The following is a 9677-nucleotide window of genomic DNA, read 5'->3' as shown; positions in this document are numbered from 1 at the left end:
GCAGGCATTCACACCAAGGCCTGTGTGATTCTGGGGTGCAGCTCCCACGTTGGCTGCCTGAGTGTTCCTTCCCGGACCTACTAGGGTCTTACTAGGGATGTCTTGTGACATTCCCTTAGGCACCCAGCTCAGACTGCTTTCTGAGTTTAGAACTGAGCCCATTCAATTGATGGCTCAACTTAAGCCTCTGAAAACCCAGTCTGATGTGGTTTGGTACATCTGTGGTTGGCTTATTTGTTTTGCATTCATTTTTACAGTTTTCAGAAAGGTTGGTTGAAGTGCTGCTGGTGGCTGTAACATTGATACGCAGGGAAGCTTTTTGATGTGTGAGCTTTCTAGGGGGCAGTCAATTGCTAAGCTGCACTGATACCCTGAGCCCTTCTCCTTTGGAGCAATGTATATCCCAGTTCATGACTCCCAGAAGCATAGGTTCAGTAATTTGTCCGCAGGCCTAGAGAATGGGAGGCTGTAGAGACTTGGACTAATGGTGAACTCTTGCCTCCCCCAGGAATATGTGGTGCCTGTCATAAGGTCCAGAGAGCTGCCTTCCACGGAGACCAGCAGAAGAATGGGCAAACATGAAGTCCAGTCCTGCTATCCAGGCTGCCATTGACCTCATGGCAGGGGCTGCAGGTACCGTCATGTGCCACATAACCATGTTTCTGTCGGTGATGGATGGTGTATCTGATGGTGGTCCCATGAGATTATACTACTATATTTTTACTCTACATTTTCTGTGTTTGGGTATGTTTAGATACACAAATACTTACCACTGTGTTATAGTTGCCTGCAGTACCCAGTACAGTAACATGCTGCACAGGTGTGTAGGCTAGGAGCAGTAGGCCATACCGTACAGCCTAGGTGTGGAGTAGGCTATGCCATCTAGGGTCAGGTGTGTATGCTCTGTAATAGCACAATGACGAAATTGTGTAACGACGCATTTTCAGAGCATGTCCCCATCATTAAATGATGCCTAACTTTTTCCCAGGGAAAACCCAGTCCTCTCTATTCCTAAAGTACCTTCTAAATGAGATCAAATGAAAGTGGTATGAAAACATTACCTTTCGGCAGTGTGGTGGCTCATGCCTGTAATCCCAGCACTTTGGGAGGGTGAGGCTGGTAGATCACCTGTGGTCAGGAGTTCAAAACCAGCCTGGCCAACATGGTGAAACCCCGTCTCTACTGAAAAATACTAAAAATTAGCCAGGCATGGTGGCAGGTGCCTGTAATCCCAGCTACTTGGGAGGCTAAGGCAGGAGAAACCCTTTAACCCAGGAGACGGAAGTTGCAGTGAGCCAAGAACGCGGCATTGCACTCCAGTCTGGGTGACAGAGCAAGACTCCATCTCAAGAAAAGAAAAGGAAAATAAAGTATTACCTTTTTCCCCCTAGAAGCAATGTGCTTTGCCTTTGGGATGAATCCATTTGATGGATAGTGTAGTGTTGTTGAAAGCATGACAGAAGACATAGTAGAGTCCATTATTGTTAACACCATATTAGTCAGGTTGAGGGGTGGAAAGTGCCTGGAACAGCTGGAAAACAGCTCAGAGATAAACCCTTGTCTCTTTTTCTGTGAGCCCTGTGTGGTTCTTCACTTCCAGCCTGGCAGTCTTCAGAGCTCTTGTGCAAAAATAACACCATACAGTTCCTCCTGGGAAACACCACTTACTGTCCTTACTAGTGTTGGGAAAGAATGGAGGACACTCTTAGAAATGTCCTTAAAAATGAGACTGATAATGGACTGTGTCTTCGAGCCTTGAAAGGAGAAGTTGTAGGATTTGCTGGGAACGTCAGCTGACCTGAGCCTGGGGACCCGAGCCCAAGGGCAGACCAAGGCTCCCCCGGCACAGGGAGGTGCTGCCTGTGATAAGGGGGCAGTGCTGGCACTGTGCAGGCTACTCCCTAGAAAGATCAGCTTGAATATGCAGGAGGAGCAGCACCCTCAGGCTGAGGCACGTGGTGGAATGGGAAGTGAGTGCATGGTGGTAATTTAGTTCTCCAGAGTTCTTGTCTTAGGACTGTAGCAGGAGTGGTTGGAATGCTAACTGCCCAAAGGGAAACCCTGGACTACCCTGGCCTCCCACAGGATTCTCATAGTGGTTGCAGCTCCCTGAACTGGGGAGGCCAGAGCGGGTGTTGCCCAATGCGCTCCTTATCCAGTATGCCACCCACCCACCACCAGCAACAGATGAGTATGGTCATGAGTGTGGTCACCTCTCACCCAGTCGTTTGCTCAATGGTGAAAAAGAAATTGTTGTTCAGAGAAGAGCAAAGTGTTTTTCTATGAGCCAAAGGTTGGCTGGCCAGGATATGCTAGTGAGGAGGACTAGAGAGAGCGCGTCACAGACACTGATAAGGAGCACTGGGTAAGGGCACTTCTCTCAGGGCAGAGCCCATGAGGAGTGTCCTGGCCCCAGAAGCAGGAGAACTGAAGGCCAGTGGGGGTCCACCGAGTAGTCCCTTGCCCACTGTGTGCCTTTAGGCTACAGCCTCCCAGGCCCGGTGCCCCATTTTCTCCCCCACGCCGCACTGGGGAGGAGGCTGACCCAAAGAATGGTGCAGCCATCTGCCTGCCCCTGGGCGCCTCTCACCAGCACGTGAATGCTCTTGGGCTTAGTTCTGTCTCTGCAGTAGGAAGGTGTTAGGCCACATGAGAGAGTCTCACCTTTGACATTTTGTAACCTTCAATCAGTCTAGCAAAGATCTAGAGTTTATTGTGATAGAATTAAAAGGTTGACCTTTTCCTACTTACGTGCACATGGGTATTTGGGTACCATATTTATAGTTTACAATTAGTTTGAGAGAGAGAGATTGCAACAGTATGGTTGGGGGCCTGGTGTGTGAGGCATTTGCCGGAGGGCATGTTTTGAACATGTATTGGGCCCTTACCCGTACTGACACCTAACTGTTCCCATCACTGTTGGACAGGTATTTCTCACTGTGCTGGCAACACAGGGACGCCCCTCACTAAGGTAGAGCTGCCATGGGTAGTCTAACTTCTGAGGACAATGAACCCCTTTTCTGGCAGTGTAGGATGGGGAGGAGCAAGATGCGAGAGGGGGCTGGGCAGAGGAGTTGCTCGTTAGTGACACAAAAACCTCCGTTCTACTGTGAAGCCTGTGGAATGCAGATGGAAAGTAGGATTCCCTCTAATGAAGATCTTGTAGAAAAGAGGCCCAGAGAGGGGCGGTAGATTTGTTCAAGGTTACACAGCCAGATGGTGTGAAGACAGGGCAGGACCATAGTCCCTGGGTCCCTCGTCTGATGATGTTGCCGTCTCTGCTTTAGTACTCTAAATGGGTCTGGAGCATGCCACGAGGTGAGGGTTAGTTTGGAGCATTTGCCACCCTGGCTTTCTGGATGTGGAACTTTCTGGGCCTTGTGGTTTTGCTGTCAGCCATTGATAGGAGCAGAGTGTTTGTAGTGTTCTGTGGCAAAGGCCACCCAGGGAAGTGATTGACTGTAAGCACAGAGCCAGCTGCTGCCCGAGGTGGTGTGGATGGAGCCCTAATGTGTTGTTTTGGGTGTCTCTCCTTTTCCTTTTAAACAAGATTTCCCTCACCACACAGGTTTTCAGCCAGCTCATCTACTCCAAAGTGCCAGGAAGTTCTTACTTCCCTATCTGCAGTGGCTGTAAGAGATCTAGAGCCCTAGACAGCTAGGATGAAGGAGGATTTGAAAACTTTAGTTAGGTAATTAGATAATTATTGAAATGAGGCAGCATGGATCCCAAAAGTCAAACAGTCTTAAAGGGACACTTGGTACCACCTTAAGAGTTAGTCATTCAACAACTCCAAAACAATGAAGTCACTACTTTGTCTACTGTTGCAGTGTACCTTGTTTAGCGTAGTTGTTTCAGATCACTGAAGTTTATCCTCTCAAATGCCAAAATTAAAAACAACCCCAAACCTTTTTTGATTGGAGTTTTTTGAAAATGGTATACTTCCCTGCCCTGTTAAACTGAACCTTTATGGATGGCCTCCATAGGGCTGAGAGGGTCTCACCTCTGCTTGGGTGGGCCTGGTCCTGAGGCGTGGAGTCAGCTTCTCTCTTCTTACCTCTCTGCCCTCTTTTTCAGAGCTGTCCCTTCCCTGAGACACTGTCCCTACCTTCCCTGAGACATTGTCCCTATATATAGATAAAGAGTTCCTCTATATCTCATGGTTTACCGACTCTATGTCAAAAACTGAAAAGCCAAACCATCACCCTTGGTAAATTGTTAGGTATGACATAGTCTGAGTACCTCTCCTGTGGAATAAGATGCTTAGCTGGCCACCACACCGTCTAAAGAATTTTTTTTTTTTTTTCTGAGACGGAGTTTTGCTCTGTCGCCAGGCTGGAGTGTAATGGTGTGATCATGGCTCACTACAACCTCTGCCTCCTGGATTCAAGTGATTCTCCTGCCTCAGCCTCCTGAGTAGCTAGAATTACAGGTGCGTACCACCAAGCCCAGCTAATTTTTATATTTTTAATAGAGACAGGGTTTCACCATGTTGGCCAGGATGGTCTCCATTTCTTGACCTTGTGATCCGTCCACCTTGGCCTCCCAAAGTGTTGGGATTACAGGCGCGAGCCACCACACACGACCCTAAAGAATGTTTTTGGTGAGGCACAGTGGCTCACACCTGTAATCCCAGCACTTTGGGAGGCCAAAGCAGGCGGATCACGAGGTCAAGAGATTGAGACCATCCTGACCAACATGGTGAAACCCCGTCTCTACTAAAAAAAAAAAATACAAAATTAGCTGGGCATGGTATGTACGCCTGTAGTCCCAGCTACTCAGGAGGCTGCGGTGGAAGAATCACTTGAACTGGGAGGTGGAGGTTGCAGTAAGCCAAGATTGCACCACTGCACTCCAGCCTGGTGTCAGAGTGAGACTCCGTCTCAAAAAAAAAAACAAAATGTTTTTATTTGTCTTTTAAGAAGAATAAGATCAGAAGTGTGACTTCTAGGCAAGTGGAGAAATATGATCTCTGTCATTTCTCCATGGCTTTATGGACTTGGTAGATCTTTGAGAACCCACTAGGTGTCAGGCTCCATGGTTGGCACTGGTGTTCAGAACAGTCTTCTCTCACTTGAGGACACAGTGAGTACTGTGACCATGTCGTTTGTAGTAAATTACATGGGAAGTTAGCTTACCCTCACAGAGAACGGGAGACAGTTGTTGCTAGCATTTGCATATTCATTAGCCTCCCACCTTCTCCCTGTTGGAGATTTAACTGTCCCACATATACAGCAGATGTGTATTGTAGTAACCTGTGATGCCTGAACTGTTCAAGATGATCAAGTTAAAATATTAATGTGCTGAGTTAAATGCTTTATTCAGCTTATCTGCATCTAGGTTATCTAAATTACACATCCACTTAAAAAATTCTGAGTCACCTCTTCTCTTGAAATAATTATTTTAATGTAACTCAGATCTCATTTTATCATAGCCCAGCTGTACCTGGGAGGGAATGACTCTAAATTTATCATACTAAAATCATATAAAATTATATTTCACTAATTCAGAATTGGGGATAATTTGTTAATTAAAGGCAGAGTGTGTCATTCCTCTCCTGGAAGAAATGAACAGTAATGATGGGATCACAGAGATTGTCTTGCTTTTTGCTTAAAAAAGAGATAGAGCAGTTTTTAGATTCTTTGGAAATGTTGGTTTATCTGCCAAGAAATAATTGAGAATTAGTATTAATGGCTCCTCCCCCAACTCCACTTTTCAGACTTCAGATGGAATCAACTATGTATAATGTCAAAGTTAGGAAGTTGCATTTCTTAAATATTTTTTGTAAGCCTTCTTTTACATTTTTATGAAGCTTTAAGAGCTCCTCTTGGGTCCAGAGGAAGATGGTAAACAATAACCACTGGCAGTTCCCATGACGCTAACCCTAGTGCAGGTTCTAGGGATGTTGTAGGGCAGTTTCAGTTCAATCTTTTTGTTCTGTTTAGAATTTTTATTGAAATGATTTCACATGGCTGGGCACGGTGGCTCACACCTGTAATCCTAGCACTTTGGGAAGCCGAGGCAAGTGGATCACCTGAGGTCAGGAGTTTGAGACACTCCTGGCCAACATGGCGAAATCCTGTCTCTACTAAAAATACAAAAATTAGCCAGGTGTGCTAGCAGATACATGTAATCCCAGCTACTTGGGAAGCTGAGGCAGGAGAATCATTTAAACCTGGGAGGTGGAGGTTGCAGTGAGCCGAGATCACACCACTGCACTCCAGCCTGGGCTAAGAGCAAGACTCCATCTCAAAAAAAAAGAAAGGTGAAATCTCATATATTTCTGACCTTCAACTCCTCAAATCTATCTGGTCCAGACAGCCTCTTCCAGTACTCTGCGTTTTGCTAATGGTATAAAAGCGCGGTGGCTCACACTTATAATCCCAGCACTTTGGGAGGCCAAGGCAGGCAGATCACCTGAGGTCAGGAGTTCACCTGGCCAACACAGCAAAACCCTGTCTCTACTAAAGTTATAAAAATTAGCCAGGCATGGTGGCATGCACCTATAGTCCCAGCTACTGGGGAGGCTGAGGTGGGAGGATCACCTGAGCCCAGGAGGTTGAGGCTGCAGTGAGCCAAGATCATACTACTGCACTCCAGTCTTGGCAACCAGAGTGAGACCCTGTCTCAAAAAATAAAAAATAAAAGTAAAAAATTTTGTTTAATTAGCCAGATGTGGTGGCACATGCCTGTAATCCCAGCTACTCAGGAGGCTGAGGCAGGAGAATCACTTGAACCTAGGAGGTGGTGGTTGTAATGAGCCAAGATGATGCCACTCACTGCACTCCACCCTGGGTGACAGAGTGATACTGTGGCAAAAAAAAAAAAAATAGTTTAACAAAAAAGTAGCATCCAGCACCAAAGAGGAAATAATAATGACTTCCTGTAGACATAGCGCTGACCAGTGTTTATAATGAAAAGATTACCTCCCTTCAGAGTTCCCCCAGGGCTTAGATGATGTTGGTTGTGACCAGGAGTAGTGGATTTCAAAATAATACAGCTATATTACTCTAAGAACAGAAGAGTCAAGCAGTCCTCTCACCTCAGCCTCCTGAGTAGCTGGGAGCACTGACTGGAAAGAGAGTTAGGCTTGGGTGACTCAGTTGGGTGAAACACAGAGAAGGCAGCACAGTATACAACACATGGAATATCTGAAGCAGTTTTTTTTTTATTAATTCCAGACAGAAGAGGGCAGCACACTTCACAGGGCCAACTGGATTGGGGAGCCATCCAGAATAACTGTGATGGGTGGGGAGCAATAGCAAGACAGAGGGAGGGACCTCTGTCTTATTGGGATGTAAGGAGCTACCTGAGCAGGTTTCCTATGGGGAGGTCTAATTGATGGGTTGAATGCAAGCAGGCATGCGTTCCGTGGAGTCATGCCGTGGCTGAGAGAGGTGGTCACTGATATATCCATCCACACAGTCCATGTGAGATCTGTGGGGTGAGTCAAGTAGGTTATATCAAGATGTCCTGTAATGAAGTAGTCACCAGGAGAAGGTTGTGTAAGGCAGATATTGGGATCAGTAACATTGAGAAACAGGGAGGAAGTGAACTGGAAACTGTTGAGGGTGACTGAACCCACTTCTGATAACAGAAAGTCCACTTTATATTTAAGAGGGATGCTGAGGCAACAAAAAAATTACAAGAATTCACTACAGAATACTTGGGTATATACAAGCATAGGTCCTTAGTAGATTCTGTTTAGCACTCTCTAAACCAGATTCAAGTATCAGCATTTAAATTAAATATCTATCATGGAAAATATACTATTCCTTGAACATTCTGATAGAAACAGCAAGAGAAAGCAATAGCATTGTTTTACTGCATAGCAGTGATTACATTTTGTTTTGCATCTGTTTTTTTAATTAAAAAATTGAGACAGGGTCTCATTCTGTCACCCAGGCTGGAGTGTGCAGTGGCATGATCATAGCTAATGCAGTCTTCTTTTGAAAAGTGTTCGTATCCTTTGCCCACTTTTGGATGGGTTTGTTTGCTTTTTCTTGTAAATCTGTTTTAGTTCTTTGTAGATTCTCGATATTAGCCCTTTGTCAGATGGGTAGATTGCAAAAATTTTTTCCCATTCTGTTGGTTGCCGGTTCACTCTAATGATTGTTTCTTTTGCCATACAGAAGCTCTGGAGTTTAATTAGGTCCCATTTGTCTATTTCGGCTTTTGCTGCCAATGTTTTTGGTGTTTTAGTCATGAAGTCCTTGCCTATGCCTATGTTCTGAATGGTTTTGCCTAGGTTTTCTTCTAGGGTTTTTAAGGTGTTAGCTCTTACGTTTAAGTCTTTAATCCATCTGGAGTTAATTTTAGTGTAAGGTGTCAGGAAGGGGTCCAGTTTCAGCTTTCTGCACATGGCTAGCCAGTTTTCCCAACACCATTTATTAAACAGGGAATCCTTTCCCCATTGCTTGTTTTTGTCAGGTTTGTTAAAGATCAGATGGTTGTAGATATTTGGCGTTACTTCCACGGCCTCTGTTCTGTTCCATTGGTCTGTATCTCTGTTTTGGTACCAGTACCATGCTTTTTTGATTACTGTAGCCATGTAGTATAGTTTGAAATCAGGTAGCGTGATGCCTCTGGCTTTGTTCTTTTTGCTTAGGATTGTCTTGGCTATGCGGGCTCTCTTTTGGTTCTATATGAAGTTTAAGGTGGTTTTTTCCAGTTCTTTGAAGAAGGTCATTGGTAGCTTGATGGGGATAGTGTTGAATCTGTAAATTACTTTGGGCAGTATGGCCATTTTCACGATATTGATTCTTCCTAACCATGAGCATGGAATGTTTCTCCATCTGTTTGTGTCCTCTCTTATTTCCTTGAGCAGTGGTTTGTAGTTCTCCTTGAAGAGGTCCTTTACATCCTTTGTTACTTGTATTCCTAGGTATTTTATTCTCTTTGTAGCAATTGTGACTGGGAGTTCACTCATGATTTGGCTCTCTGTTAGTCTGTTATTGGTGTATAGAAATGCTTGGGATTTCTGCACATTGATTTTGTATCCTGAGACTTTGCTGAAGCTGCTTATTAGTTTAAGGAGATTTTGGGCTGAGATGATAGGGTCTTCTAAATATACAATCATGTCGTCTGCAAATAGAGACAATTTGACTTCCTTCTTTCCTAATTGAATACCCCTTTTTTTTTCTTGCCTAATTACTCTGGCTAGAACTTCCAATACTATATTGAATAGGAGTGGTGAGAGAGGGCATCCTCGTCTAGTGCCAAATTTCGAAGAGAATGTTTCCAGTTTTTGCCCATTCAGTATGATATTGGCTGTAGGTTTGTCATAAATAGCTTTTATTATTTTGAGATATGTTCCTTTGATACCTAGTTTATTGAGAGTTTTTAGCATAAAGGGCTGTTGAATTTTGTCAAAGGCCTTGTCTGCATCTATTGAGATAATCATGTGGTTTTTGTCTTTGGTTCTGTTTATGTGGGTTACGTTTTTAGACTTGCGTGTGTTGAACCAGCCTTGCATCCCGGGATGAAGCCTACTTGATCGTGATGGATAAGCTTTTTGATGTGCTGTTGCAATCTGTTTGCCAGTACTTTATTGAAGATTTTTGCATCTATGTTCATCATAGATATTGGCCTGAAGTTTTCTTTTTTTGTTGAGTCTTTGCTGGGTTTTGGTATCAGAATGATGTTGGTCTCATAAAATGATTTGGGAAGGATTCCCT

General features: G+C 44.6%; 1 long non-coding RNA gene across 2 annotated transcripts in view; it reads left to right on the top strand.

Annotated features, from left to right (window-relative positions):
* Positions 1 to 493: 493 nt before the first annotated feature.
* LOC135273862 (uncharacterized) overlaps positions 494 to 9677 on the top strand; it is a 56478-nt gene continuing 47294 nt past the window's right edge. For both annotated transcript variants that reach the window (XR_010341652.1, XR_010341651.1), the window contains exon 1: positions 494 to 633. This is a non-coding gene — a long non-coding RNA (uncharacterized LOC135273862). The remainder of the gene's footprint in view (positions 634 to 9677) is intronic.

Source organism: Aotus nancymaae, unplaced genomic scaffold (assembly GCF_030222135.1).
Source record: "Aotus nancymaae isolate 86718 unplaced genomic scaffold, 86718_ANA_hifiasm-v0.15.2.pri h1tg000009l, whole genome shotgun sequence".
Classification (NCBI taxonomy): domain Eukaryota; kingdom Metazoa; phylum Chordata; class Mammalia; order Primates; family Aotidae; genus Aotus; species Aotus nancymaae.
The sequence above is the reverse complement of the archived record's forward strand: the minus strand, read 5'-3'. Positions and strand labels throughout refer to the sequence as shown.